The 15,259-nt window shown below is 39.2% G+C and overlaps 1 long non-coding RNA gene and 1 other non-coding gene across 2 annotated transcripts in view; one reads left to right on the forward strand and one right to left on the reverse strand.

Moving 5' to 3' along the window:
• LOC137096827 (uncharacterized) overlaps positions 1-15,259 on the reverse strand; it is a 401,635-nt gene that overhangs the window by 272,505 nt on the left and 113,871 nt on the right. The gene's annotated exons all lie outside the window — the stretch shown is intronic.
• On the forward strand, positions 11,916-12,023 carry LOC132775305 (U6atac minor spliceosomal RNA). The gene has a single exon (XR_009631510.2). It is a non-coding gene; the product is annotated as a U6atac minor spliceosomal RNA (small nuclear RNA).

Genomic DNA, 15,259 nt, shown 5'->3' on the forward strand with positions numbered 1-15,259 from the left:
CTAGTTTCTTAGATATAGTTATCATGCTTTTCTGTTGGTGAGCTGATGAAGACTGTTCTGTATCTCAAAAATTAGAGCGGATCAGGGAAAACTAGTGCCATTTTTGGAAGCAGCAAGTCAAATATCCCCAGTTCTAACATTTGAGACACTAAAATGTGTGTTAGCATGGCCAGTGTAATGCAACAGGTGTAGGCCCCTTCTTTGGAGGCTTTTAAGCAGAGGCTGGATTGGCCATCTGTCAGGGGTGCTTGAGTGTGATTTTTCTGCTTCTTGGCAGGGGGTTGGACTGGATGGCCCATGAGGTCTCTTCCAACTCTATGATTCTATGACTAGTGCCAGCAGTTCCCAAATTGTGTTCCACAGAACCCTAGAATTCTACGAAAGCATTAATTCTACGAAAGCAAGTTGCAAGTCACTTCTGGTCACTTGTGGTGTGAGAGAATCAGCTGTCTACAAAGACCTTGCCAAGGGGATGCCTGGATGTGTTGCAATCCTGCAAGGAGGCTACTCTCGTGTTCCTCATGTCTGGGTACACTGAAGGCAGGGCGACTTGAAAGACACTGAACAGACTGTGCTCTGGCACCACAAGATGCGAAGCCAACCTTAAGAAATGGGCCACAAAGTAGAGTCCATGACATGTGAGTGAGGAGAAGAGCAAACCACCTATTATAATGCAGTCTGACCCCTGCCACATGCACAATGGAGCACCTTTTATAGCAACACCAGGGGCACTCCAAATGGCCAGTTACTGGTCAAAAGACATTTAGTATAATGCCAAGTTTTTAAACTTTGTGTTTTTTAATACATTACAACTGTACCCTTGGTTCACTTCTGATATGATAAATAAATCATAGAGTATCTGTGAAAAAAAATCTTTAAATGTTTTTAACCTTTTAAAAAAATTTAAATCATGCCAGAGTATGAAGATTTTATTGCAAGTCAATGGACCTCTGCTTTTCAAACAAAAGTTGAATCTTTTCCAAATCTACATTATATAAGTGCCCAGGAATAGATGAAAGAAGAAAGAACTTTATGGATTCATAGTGCTTAGGGGCAAACTTAGGGTTCCACAAGAAAATCAGGGACAGAGTTAGTGTTCCATGGGGTAGGGAGAGTTTTCTGAAGGGTTCCATGACCAAAAAAGTTTGAGATCAACTGCATTAGATGGCTATGGATCAAGGAGTGTGGAAGGCAATGGTGCTAGCCACTGTGACGTGGAGTCCTTCATTTAGATCAATCCTGCTGGTTGTGATAGGTTGCTACATCTTGGCATTAGACAATGGTAGGATTTGAGGGTTATCCCTTCCTGTTTTCTCACGGAGGCTTGTGCTGAGAGAATTAACTGCCATCTCTAAAAGGTTCTCTGTCTCCAAATAAACGCTCTGAAGTTTATAAATAGGAACAAACTTGTCATCCTATGCAGGTCTGTTCCTTGGAGCTTTGGAACAACTATGATGGCATGTAAGATAAGCTGCTGCTTAGTCAATACAAAGGCCTTTTGCAATATGAAAGGGTAAGGCACATCTCTGTTATCAGATGTCTGGGCGACTCAGGCAGGCTTTTTCCTTGTTGGCTGCCATGAGGAAATGCCTTACCAAATGCTGTAATCATGAAACAATTCCCAGTTCCATAGCCTGATTCTAGAACCATAAAAGCCAGTCACAAGAAGTTAAGTTCTGCCACACAATGTTCTCACAGAAAGTTCTCTATCCGTTTGTAGCTGCAACACCTGCTGGTTTATTTGTAAGCTGTTCTGATTCCACCTCTTCAATTTTTGCTCAGACATTTAAACTTTTACCTCACACAAGTTATATATGCTAGCTTTTAAAAAACAAAACCTAACAACTGTCACATATTTTGGGACCAGAGACTGAAATGAGAGTTTTAGCTATGAGGAGTTCATGATCCCTCAGGTTCAGCCAGCCGTTTCCAAAAAGAAAAACAGCCCCGAAAGGGGCCAGCTTTCACAGCTTGCCTTTAAAGTGTTCTGTTTTGGGATATTTAGAGGATAATTCACAACCATATTGAAATGTAAAATGGGAGCTGCTACATTTCCTCACACATAAAAAGAGAAAGGAGGGATTAATTTTGGAAAAAATAATAATATACATTCCACAATTTTTTGAGAACAACCAAAATGCACAAAACATTTTATAAACATTTCACTGGCTTCCTCATCAGACAAAATATGTTTTTATTTTTTTAAATTGTACAGGAGTAGAAAAAGAAAGTGATTGTGTTAGAGTTACAGTTGGTATCAAATGCTGTTGTTCACTTGGTCTGGAGATATCTCAATGCAGGGAGAAGCCACTCCTCTCCCCGCTTTCTCTCTGGCTAAGGACTTTTTTTTAATAATGCAAGAAATTTGGAGACTGAAGGAAAATTTCATATCAAGAGGATGATATTCATAAAGAATTCCCTTACGTTATCCCTTTCCTGGAGATAAACCTCTGGCCACAGCCCACAATAAACTGTGAGACCTGCAGCAAATCTGAAATTATACTTTCCATATAAATTTTAAACATTTTTTTTTAAAAAATGTTTCAAAATACATAATTTGCATTCCCATTTAACAGAACAATTGAGAGGATTGAGCAGTAATCAGCAAGAAAAATAGATATAAATGTAATATGTGCAACTGATAAGGCTTGTTTTTTAGGCAATTAAGAAATTACCACACAATTTAGTGCTAGATGTGAAGAAATTTGTCCCTGCTGTGAAGTAAAAGAAAGCAGCCAGTTCAGACAAGAGAGCTAGAACTGCAACATCATTGGCAATAAAAAGGCACCATTTTAAATTTCACATTGTATTCCAAGGCAGAGAACACCTCTAGACCTTTTGGTATCTGAGAAAATTAGAGCGGTGTCCCTTTGGTGATAAAATTTCACGAGCAATTAAATAATTGGTACATTTGCTGCCCCTTAATGGTTTCTCAGAAGCTGTTGTCTTAAGGTAGTTGAAGTTATGCAGATTTATTGTAGGAGAAACTCTCAGGTAAAATCAGTTCAGTTGTAATAATGGTACAAAATGCTCCCATTTCTCACACTGGATGTTAAGCCTGTTTAAGTAGAGAGGGGGGTAAACTGGTGTCTGGTCACTCTCATTACCTCCTCTCCTCATTTTGGGAGCATTTTTGGATTTTTGTGTTTCCCTACAATGGTGTGACAGCGTGTAGCTATGAAGCGTATGTGTGAAGAAGCAGAGGAGTGATTATAAGAAAAGGGGAGAGTGGGGAAAGGGGGCAACTGGGCGGAAAGCTTTTACAATACTTCAAAGTAGATTTGACTTTGACCTCTCCATCTCTCCAGCACCTATGCTTCTCATTTCATGACCTTACCACACTGTCTCTCTTTTGGGAGGCCTCCAGCTTATGAGAAGCTGCATCACAAGCAGGACAGACAGATGGCAGCTTTGTAGATTTAGGAATGAGGAGGGGGAACTTGTGGGTGAAAGGAGAGTGATCTGTTCCACCCAACGATATGGCTAGAGACAGAAAATATCACAACAGTAATAGTAGTAGTACCAAGTACTGCCAGTACAAGTTGAGGTTTCCTTATCCGAAATGTTTGTAACCAGCAGTGTTTTGGATTTTGGATTTTTTGTTTTGGATTTTAGAATACCTCTATTTTAATATATTTAGATTATGGGATATTATGGAGATGAGACCTGAGTCTAAACATGACATTCATCTGTGCTGCTGCTGCTTCTTTGTCTTCTTCTTTGTCTTCTTCTTCTTCTTCTTCTACATCATCATCATCATATTATTATTATTATTATTATTATTATTATTATTATTATTTATACCCCAGTTTATCTCCCATGAAGGGGACTCAAAGCGGCTTAATATAAAAGCATTAGCATAACCATTTAAAATATGAAAATATATGAACATTAAAACAGGATTAAATATAAACAATATTCAAACATTCCCAGTTTATTTATTTGTCGTGTCAGGACAACCAGTCAAATTACATATTTATTTATTTATTTATTTATTTATTTATTTATTATTTAAACTTATATGCCGCCACTCCCCTGGGGCTTGGAGTGGCTTACAATCTAACAAAATTTTAAAGCAATTTAAAACAATTTAAAAACAACAATATCAAACATTAAAAGCCTGTTGAAACAGGTATGTCTTACATGTCCTGCGGAAAGCTGGTAAGTCCCGCAAGGCACGGACTTCAGGTGGCAGAGTATTCCAGAGTGATGGTGCCACTGCTGTGAAGGCTCTGCGTCTGGTTGCTGTTAGATGCAAGGTTTTGACACTGGGGACTCCCAATAGATCTTGGTCCTCAGAACGGAGGGATCTCTGGGGTTGGTAGGGGGTGAGGCGGTCCCTCAGATACATTGGCCCCAGACCATGCAAGGCCTTAAAGGTGAGTACCATCACTTTGAAAGTGATCCGATGCTCAATTGGTAACCAATGCAGCTGTAGTAAGATTGGGGTTATGTGGCATCTCATTGGAATTCCCGCAAGAAGCCGAGCAGCTGCATTTGGTACCAACTTGAGCTTCCGGATCACTGACAGAGGAAGGCCAATGTAGAGGGCGTTACAGTAGTCCAGTCTTAAGATGACCGTGGCCTGGATCACCGTAGCTAGGTCGTCTCTGGACAGGTAGGGGGCCAGCCGTCTAGCCTGCCGCAGATGAAAGAAGGCGGTTCTGCTAACGGCGGAGACCTGGGCCTCCATCGTCAGCAGGGGATCCAAAAGGACTCCCAGGCTCTTTACCAATGATGATGGGCGTAGCGCCTTGCCATCCAGGGTAGGCAGCTGGATGTCCCCACTGCCCGGTCGACCCAGCCATAGGATCTCCGTCTTTGCTGGATTCACCCTCAACCTGCTGGCACGCAACCATCCAGTAACGGCCTCGAGGCACTGATGGAAACAATCGGGTACAGAGTCCAGTCGGCCTTCCATCTTCAGCACCAGCTGAGTGTCATCGGCGTACTGATAACACTCAAGCCCAAAACCTCGAACCAGCTGAGCAAGTGGTCGCATATAGATGTTAAATAACAGAGGGGAGAGAATGGCCCCCTGAGGAACCCCACAAGATAGAGGGGACCTCTCAGAGACCAGGCCTCCCCTCTCCACTTGCTGTCCACGGTTGTGAAGAAAGGAGGACAGCCAGTTTAAAGCTGTCCCCCTGACTCCAGCAACAGCAAGGAGGTGGGTCAAAAGATCTCTAACAGAACAAAGCAAACAAATAGACAAAATACAAAATTTGTGAGTTTGGTAGTTGATTAAATGTTCTTTGACCAGTAGTTTGGAGTGCTTCTGGTGTTGCTGCAAGAAGGTCCTCCATTGTGCATGTGGCAGGGCTCAGGTTGCATTGCAGCAGGTGGTCAGTGGTTTGCTCCTCTCCACACTCGCATGTTGAGGATTCCACTTTGTAGCCCCATTTCTGAAGTTTGGCTCTGCATCTCGTGGTGCCAGAGCACAGTCTGTTCAGCGCCTTCCAAGTCACCCAGTCCTCTATGTGCCCAGGGAGGAGTCTCTCATTTGGTATCAGCCATTGGTTGAGGTTCTGGGTTTGAGCCTGCCACTTTTGGACTCTCGCTTGCTGAGGTGTTCCAGCGAGTGTCTCTGTAGATCTACATTTCCCAGTTAAAAACCATTGAAACAAAATGCAAAGATTATTTTATTTTTTATATACACAATATTTTTTAATGATACTGTGCATGAAACAATGCTTATGTACACTGAAGCTTCAGAAAGCAAAGACATCACACATGTGGACAACATTGGTTTGGGGTGTATTCTGGATTTCAGGATTATGGATAAGGGAAGCTGAGCATGTAGTAGTAGTAGTAGTAGTAGTAGTAGTAGTAGTACTATTGCTATTGCTGCTATCACTACACTGTAGAATTAATGCACTTTGACACCTCTTTAACTGCCATGGCTCAGTACTTTGGAATCATGAGAGTTGTCGTTTGGTCAAGCACCAGGATTATTTTCCTGCAATTCTCACCACAAGCTCCCACCCTTGAGTGTTTGCTTTTTTAATTGCAAGGCGTATTGGAACACAAATGTATATTTCTATTCTCCTTTCCCTCTCTCTCTATTTCTCTCTCCCCCCCCCCCCTTTAACTTAAAAAAATAATTTAGCAGAGAAGGTTAAATTCCCTGTAAATTACAACTCTGGGATTCCATAGGATTCGGCATGGCAGTGAAAGTGGTGTCAAACTTCATTAATACAAATGTAGATGCATCCTTATTTTCAGCCTGTGTCAAAATTCTGGACAAGGAACTGCTTTAATTAAATTGGTGTTTCTTAAGGGCAGGAAAACCTGACTATAAAGCCCTAAATGACTCCGGCCCTGTTTACCTCTCCGAACGTATTCTCCCCTACGAACCATCAAGACCACTAAGATCGTCTGGAGGGGCCCTGCTCTCAGTCCCTCCACCTTCACAGGCACGGCTGGTGGGGATGAGGGACAGGGCCTTCTCGATGGTGGCCCCTCGACTTTGGAACTCCCTGCCATTAGAGATCAGAACTGCCCCCTCCCTCATGACGTTTAGGAAACTAACAAAGACCTGGTTGTGGAACGCGGCATTTGACAACTGATTTAATTCTTTGCCCACATGAAAGGAGGATGATGAATGGTATTGTGATGGTGTCGGATGATTTGGCTCTTTTAACTGTGATGATAATGTTTTAACGTGTATAGTGCTGATATTTTAACCATGTAATGAAGTGGCATTGTGTTGTTATTATATATTCTTTGTATGTTAACACATGCCACCTCTCTTTGAAGGTGAGAGGGTCGGTATATAAAACCTCGAAATAAATAATAATAAATACTTGCAAGAGTCCAGATTCTGTTCAATACATAACAATAATCCCATTTACAATAATCCCATCTAATCAAACAGTCTTTTCCAAGACTTGTCAGATACTAGTGTAAGGGCAGACAGCAGGAGACACAGACAGGAAGAATCCACACAAGGTATTATTGAAAAATAACTTTCATCTGGTACGAATATCCTTCTCTGGGCAATGCATAAGCAGCTATAAGCACTCATCCAAGACTAACCACCGTTGCATTAGGAATTCCTAGCTGCTGCTTTTAAAGTGTGCTGTAGTTTATTGTTTGCCCTAAATCAAAGCTGAATACCACTGTGTCTGTTAGAAAATCATTACAGTGCCATTAAAGCCCGAGTCACAGGCCGGGTGAATGTGGAATTTTCTCCTGAGCAAAGGGAGGGGGGTCTGTTACGCACCGACTCCCCTGATTATCTGTACCAGTTCTGGTCAAGAGATACAGCTGTCACGAAACACTCAACAGATGGCAGTTGCTGGGCGATGCCTCATCCATATTTGGATGCTCTGGTGACATTTGAGCTTGTGCCGTCCATAAATGCTCTCATGCAGCCGCTTTCATTCCCATAATGCAAGGCTTTGCAATGCAGAGTGACAACATTCATCTTTCTCAGGAATAGAGATAAATTGAACTGCCCTTATGAAAAGCACTGTGTAAAATGCTCAGATTTATTGTCCTTTAAAACTTTTAACTGGTATATAGAGATTGAGGTGGCTGGGAAGGAAAAAAAAAACCCTCAGATAGGCTGACATATTGGGAGATGGATCTCTTTTTCATGGAGATGAAAAACAGTGGTAAACTCGAGTTTTAGTTTTGAAAGGCTCTTTAAAGATTGATTTAACTCACAAAGAACAGCCATTGCTCTCCAGACACATGAAACTGCTAGGAACCAGAGCGTTTTGGGAGGTAATTGTACTGATCAATTTCTTTTAAAACAAAGTTAAAATAGCCAAAATAATACTGAGTTTCTTGGGGGCTTTGGGGGCATTTGGAATCTGCTTAGTGGTTTTATTTTAAATTCTGTCTTAAACTTAATTCAGATTAGATTCTGGATGTTGTTCAATATAGTTTCTTGTGCTGAGGAAGGCAATGAATCTATTATAAAGCCCCCTTTTCCTAAAAAAATTGCATGGCCACTTCACTAAGAACTAGACTAATATTCTTAATGCAGTTAGTAGTTATGTAAACCTGAATACTCTGTAAAAACTAAACTGAAGCTAGATCGGATTCATTATACTTCTTTTTCCAATGCAGTTTCAATTTAGATTTCTCTCACCTACTACAGTTGTTATTCTCATCAGACAGAAAACTTCAGGGGAAAAGCTACTAATTCCAAAATAATGTAAGGTTTGGTTCCAGTGTCACTGTGTGGTTAAATAAACTACACTTATCTTTGCATTGCAATTTCTTTTTTAAAAGCTAGAGAAAACTATTATGAATCAAACAGATGTTGCCTTCCTTTCGGTTTCATAGGGACTCTTTGCAGTAACTTCTTATGCCTTTTTCAATTTGTAAGCAACTGGCTACTACTAACTATATTAAAAGTACTACAATTTAAATCCCTACAGGCCTTATGACTGAATAAGATGCAGTCTAAATCATTTTTCTGCAGTTTCTGACCAGGAAAATATGATTTTGTGTCTTGTTTCCCAAAAGGGTTCATAATTATATGTAAAAAGTACCCACATGCGTATCACTATTAAAATATGTGTTTCTTATCTGAGATTTTTTAAAGTATTTTTTTTTCAGTACCAAAAATTTCTGACTTAATTCTCCACTTTCAGAATGTTTCTGATTAGTATGATAAAGCATGACAGCTTTCACCTGGAGGATAGAAAATCACCGAGGGTGAATCTACACTGCAGAATTAAAGAAATTTGACATCACTTTAACTGCCATTCCTCAGTGTTATGGTTTTACAAGGTCTTTAGCCTACTCTGACAAAGAGTGCTGGTGCCTTGCCAAACTACAGATTCCAGGTCTCCATAGTACTGAGCCATGGCAGTTAAAGTGGTGGCAAACTCAATTAATCCTGCAAGTCTTTATCACATGAATCTACTATTCCACTATAATGGCACTATCCTTGATAACAGATACATCTACACTATCACACTTATTTTTAACCATGCCCTTGCACCGATTAACCTGTTCATAGCCCTGCAATTGTACTTCCTCATACTGACATAATTCTGCACTAGGGCCCCTTCCACACAGCTGTATAAAATCCACATTGAACTGGATTATATGGTAGTGTGGACTCAGATAACCCGGTGCAAAGCAGATATTGAGGATTATCTGCCTTGATATTATAGGTTATACAGCTGTGTGGAAGAGCCCTATGGCTATTCTATACTAAAATTTTACGTTTTAGAGCTATTTACTGTTATATTTGTATGTTGTTGTTTGTTGGCGGCCTTGGCCATTATAAGCCGCATTGAAGAATGAAGGACATGATGTTTCATGCCTGAAATTCCTCTGTTTCCTGAGTGTTGTTCTTCCTTTACTGTTCTAATTTTAGAGTTTTTAAATAGTGGTAGCCAGATTTTGTTCATTTTCATGGTTTCCTCCTTTCTGTTGGGAGATTTTGCGGGGTATAAATAAAGATAATAATAATAATAATAATAATAATAATAATAATAACAATAACAACAACAACAACAATTTTACAATTCCAGCTTTGACAAACAAAACAATACAAATATAAATATTAAATAAATGGAAACTGGACAGTTTTGAGACAGTGGGGGGGGGGGGGGTGAAGAGGAAGAAAGTCTTACACTCTGGTAGCACTTTTCTGATGGCACAGATGCAGAAGGGACCTATAGCACCAAGGAAGGTAAGAGAGATTTTGTGGGTTGGAAGATATGAATGGACTCTACCCCTCAATAGCAAGGGATTGGATAATCACTGAGTTGCCTAAGGACTGAGAAGAGCAGTATACAAATAAAGTAAATAAATAAATAAATAAATAAATAAAGGGAGATCGACAGTGGGATGCACACACCATTATATGATAGAGACTGTCACCAGAGATTATGTTCCAGTTGCAGTGCCAGTTTGCCTGCCTTGTGCAATAGAGTCCACAATTTAGATGCACCATAGATGACCCAGAACAAGTAACACTTTATCAGCTTGAAAGAGAGACAATGCCAAACCTCTACTATCCAAGAAAACCCAATGAAAGGGTACACTATAAATTGGCATCATCCAACTATCATCAAATCAATCCAGCTAGCATCAAATATAATTTCATGTGGCCTTTGCAAGCCCTCTATACCAGCTCCTATTCATTTGTAATTTTCTAGAATGGATACAATTTTTAAAACATATTTATTTAATCAGTATTGAATCTTCTCCCCCACACATTGAATATATGACTCAAAACATCTAACAATAAAATCAAAAGACATAAAGTACAATTGCCACATCCACAGGGGATAGGTTCTTAATTTGTCATGGAAGCATGACAACATGGCTAATAGTGAACCGTACTGAAATTAACACATTCTGTTGTAAGTTACCATAGGGTCTCACTGGAAGATCTAGCAAATTCCTTGAGTGGCATTGTCTCTAGGAATTGGCTAGGTTCTTCAATAAGTCTCTGTGGAAACTTTCAGAGGAGGACCATAGAATTGCCTGGAAGACCTTGTAATGCCAGAGTGGCCTCAGCTTTGGTGTCCAGTGTAGACTCTCATCCCTTAGTTATGAGCCCTATCGATTTCAGAGTGCCATTATATACTTATAAGACACAGCAGAACCAAGTTTACACTAAAAGTTTGTCCATTTTCTGTTCTCTTACTTAAACTCTTCAAGGACTTGAAGCAAACAGAAAATAAAAATGAAAAACATGAATATTAGGTGAACTTTTAAAGCAGCATTTCAGTAAAGCTACTGGTAGAACATGCATTTGTGTTCTCATCAGTGGGTGGTTCTCTATGTCCTTTTTAGTTTTTCCAGAAGAACTTGATCTAAAAAATGATTTTCTTGATCATTCTTGAAGAATTTGATCTGAAAGTATTGTTTTTAAAAGTAAAAAAAAAAAAAAAAAAACAACCCCCAAAACAGGAACATGAGGAAAGTGGTGGTGAGTCAATATAATCATTGTTTCTTTATTGGGCAAGAATATCTCGTGTTTGTGGCCAAGAAGCAACAAACATGGCTAATTGAAACCAACTAATTGTTTAATACTTCCTTTCCCAGAAGATGTTGAAAAAAGCTATTTCTTTCATGGATGAACCCATTTATCAGCCACATCTGAGCAAGGCCATGGGAACTTTGACCCAAAGTGCCTATTTGCTGCTTTAGTGATATGATTAAATACCTCTGAAATTGGAATCATCCTAGTTAAACCCTTTTTTACTTCTCTGTTTCTCAAAAGCAAATTAAAGTATTTTCCATTAGAGGAAAAAGTGAGTGGGAAGCAAAAAGAAAGTAATCTAGCAGCATCGTTAAGACTAATATATTAGCATGAACTTTCATGGATAGGAACCTACTTCTTTAGATATGGTATAGAGCAATATTAAATCCTTAGGTTATAAGGTATAGCACAGTTATGGGATGGAATGTAATAGCATTCAAAATATGTAAATTATGACCCTTGCTGTCATTGTCACAGGTCATGAGTGTTGAGATGTGAAAGAAGCCTCTCATTTTGCATTTCTCACATTTTTCTTTTTCATCCCCATCTCTATGCATTACAGCAGGCAAATGGTGGTATGGGTGGGCATGTGAAATGTAAGATGGTGGCTGAAGCACCTTTATGGGTTTTAAATTATATGCAAATATAGGTATCCCAAAATCTAGAACAATTCAAAATCTGAAACTGTTTCCTTCCCCAGCACCTTGATTATCAGGGAAATGAATTAATTGCAAGTAACTTCAATGTATCAAAATAGTTGATAACATTTTTTTTCCATTTATTGATATTTCTCCTTTCTTCCAAGGGATGTGGCAAATGAAGATCTCACAATGGCTTCAACAAGCACTTCGTTGAAATCTGCACTTCATGTGGCACTTCCAAGTTTCATTGAATTTGAAAGTCTTATTAGAGCCATGTGAAATATCGGCAAAGCTTTTATAGGACTGTGTATCTTTTGTATGGTAAGAGAGAAGGTTATCATTTCCCTCAAAAAGAACAGATGAGGTCCTAATAGCCTATGCAGCACATATCTGGTTAAGGGATCTGACAAAGCTTTTTTTAACAAATGTAGAATAATATTCTCAACATTATATCAATATATAAGAGTATCTATATATTTTGTACTACGCATTGTCTATGAAACAATGGCATTGTTCCATAGATTATTTCTGAACATGGAAATGTAAGGGGTTCAAATTGAAGTATTTGGGATGTACACTCTTATTACAGAAAATGAACCTTCTATCAATCTCAGTCAGTTTGGGGATGGGGGGGGGTGGGGTGGTGGTGGTGGTGTTCATTGCAGTGCCAGCCAATTAGGCAGATTTATTTATTTATTTCCTTGATTTACATCCAACTTTTCCCAATATAGCACCCAAAGCAACGTAGTACAAAAGTACAAAAAAATAAACAATCAACCCAATCTAAAGATTAATTTGAAGCAATTAAAGCACATTAAGCATATTACAAAAGCCACACACCTATCCCTTATTCTCTTTCTCCAACCAGTTCAAGGTTGGAAGGAGGCTTAAATAATAAGGACTTTGCCTCATGGTGGAAAGGGAGGTGGTGGACGGGGGTGGATGAACCGAGCCTGCCTTGTGTTGCTAAGTGATCTGCTGGGGGCCCTGCCACAGAATAGAGAAGTGTTTCCAGCCTTGATTTGTGTTGCATGGAGGAACTCTATAGTTGCAATCAGCCTGCTCCAATGGTAGGACAGCAATCTGCTCAGGAATTCAATATTTGCATAATGTTTACTATGGTAGCCTGACTCCTTATCTCAATTGTGAAAGGGCTTCCTTTCCCACTATTGCCACACTGTGGCCTCTGATAATTTCACGTAGCAAACCATTTTACTGATGACTTGACTACTGGTCCACTGCATGATTTTCAATCTGATAGAATGAGTTTGCAGGGGGAAAGTAACACTTCAATGTTCATTAATAAAGTTGATTACTTTGGAACACAACAGTTTATTTAGACAGATGAGCAGACTCTGAGCCTCCTGCTGGTGTTGCTTCTATGTTTTGATGTTAGAAATGAGATCAATTGAACTTCAATCTTCAGACAGATTTGTAGAAAGGGGCATATGATGAGGAATTTTTCAGTAACTATATGGTCCATAGGAGATTCTAATAGCAGAAAATGCTTCCTGACTGACTACAGTTACCCATCCTGCTATAAAATACAAGTGCTAAAAAGACTTGAGATTTTGCTTCCTGAAGTTAGTAATTATGTGACTGGGAAATACAGGTAACAGTGTGACAACTTTTTCTTCATTCTATATTCATAATCAGAGTGAAATAAAGGAATATCTGTTACTTTGTGTCTATTTATTTTTTTAACTTCAGGCACCTATTACAACAGGGGTCCTCAAACGAAGGCCCGTGGGCCAGATATGACCCTCCAAGGTCATTTTCCCGGCCCTCGCTCAGGGTCAACCTAAGTCTGAAATGCCTTGAAAGCACACAACAACAACAACAACGACAACAATCCTAAAAGCAGGCCCACACTTTCCACTAAAATACTAATAAGTTTATATTTGTTAAAATTGTTCTTCATTTTAATTATTGTATTGTTTTAAAGGGTTTTTTTGCACTACAAATATGATACGTGCAGTGTGCATAGGAATTCATTCATGTTTTTTTTTCAAATTATAATCCGGCCCTCCAACAGTTTGAAGGACTGTGACCTGGCCCTCTGTTAAAAAAGTTTGAAGACCCCCTGTATTCGAACACTTTGATCACATACTACACGAGGTTCAGAATTGGTTTAAGTCAGGAAAATGAACCTCACCAGCTTGTACAAAAGTAGTTAAATGTTTTGGAAGATAGTATCTTATGTAACTGTAGCTCATGCATCTTTATAAATACAGAAAGGCTCCAAACCTCCTACTTCATCACACTTGATTCTGTGTTGGGCTGTCTTTTAAATTAAACACAGTTGCTTAAGATGGCAGAACTGAGATAGGAAACAGTTGTTGCAAGGATCATTGACTAAGACGGGCTACATTTCATCATGCAATTTGTTTCCTTATTGTTCTTGCTGTTATTCAAGGTGGTTTCTATATGTGGGTGGTAAAACTCATCTGAACAATTATGAAGCATGTACACCAGACTATCATATGTTGGGAAATGAAACCAAACATTGAAGTATGAATTGCTTCTGGAATTTCACAATGAAAGGGTTCAAATATAGAGACTACTCAAAGGATGCGTATTTGTCAATGAATTGGTGAATCTCACTGATGTCTAGGAGGGTTTGAATTGATATTGATTGACCTGGCTTGATCACTAGACAGTATCTCCTACTTCAGGATCACCCAATTGAAGAAATTAAGATGAGAAATGCAGAAAAGATAAAATTCAAGAGATACATGCAGCCAGAGATTATTCACTACTAATCAATCCCCTAGGTGAATCCATGTCTTGTGGCAGTGATGTCAGCATGAATGGGATGTCAAAACCAACTGGACTGAAGAGCCAAATTCTTCACCTATCTGATTCCCAATTATGCTTCTCATTTGGTACCTTTCCAAAAGTCTTTTCTGAATGAATGTAACATCAAATCATCTCTTCCATTTCCACTGAACAACTAAAATTGAGAAGATCAGAAATAGTTCAAGAAGAAGCCTGATGGATTCTTACACATTCATGACTGTGATAAAACTGATTGTCATGGACTATTTTCATTTTCCACCACAAAACCTGATCTTTGACACCAGCGCTGAGACATTTCAGCAGAGACATTTTAAAATGTTTTGCTTATAATTTCACTTGCAGAGTAAGAAAAACTGACAATGAAATCCTGTTTCCATTTCATGTTACATAACTCCATGCACACCAAGAAAATACAAAAGGATAGTGCCAACTTGTCCTTTCAAATAATATTTTAAGTAGTAAAGTGGTTTCTGAGCTTCTACAAAATTATTTTCCCTCCAAGATCCCCAGTTTTGCTCCAAGTCATTATGGGAAATTAAAGTGGTGCCATCTGCTGGCAGTTCGCATACCTATCTACTAAAAAAAGAGAGGTTCAAGGCATGTGTAGTGGCTCAACTTTCCTAGTTGCTGGGCTTATACATGTATTTTGAAAAGCTACTGGCTTTATGTTTTCCTCTCATGGCCTTATGATTTCCAGCTCCGTGCCTCTCTGAATTGCCCTTTATATTACTATCTGAAATAGAATTTCACTTGGGAGGAGAGGAGAAGGGTGGAAATCTAACACATTCATCCTGTAACTTTATTTGATTTTTTTTTGAAAAGGCAGATCAAGATGTAAAGGCAAGAGAAAACTCTA

Source organism: Anolis sagrei, chromosome 4 (genome assembly GCF_037176765.1).
Source record: "Anolis sagrei isolate rAnoSag1 chromosome 4, rAnoSag1.mat, whole genome shotgun sequence".
NCBI classification, from domain to species: Eukaryota; Metazoa; Chordata; class Lepidosauria; order Squamata; family Dactyloidae; genus Anolis; species Anolis sagrei.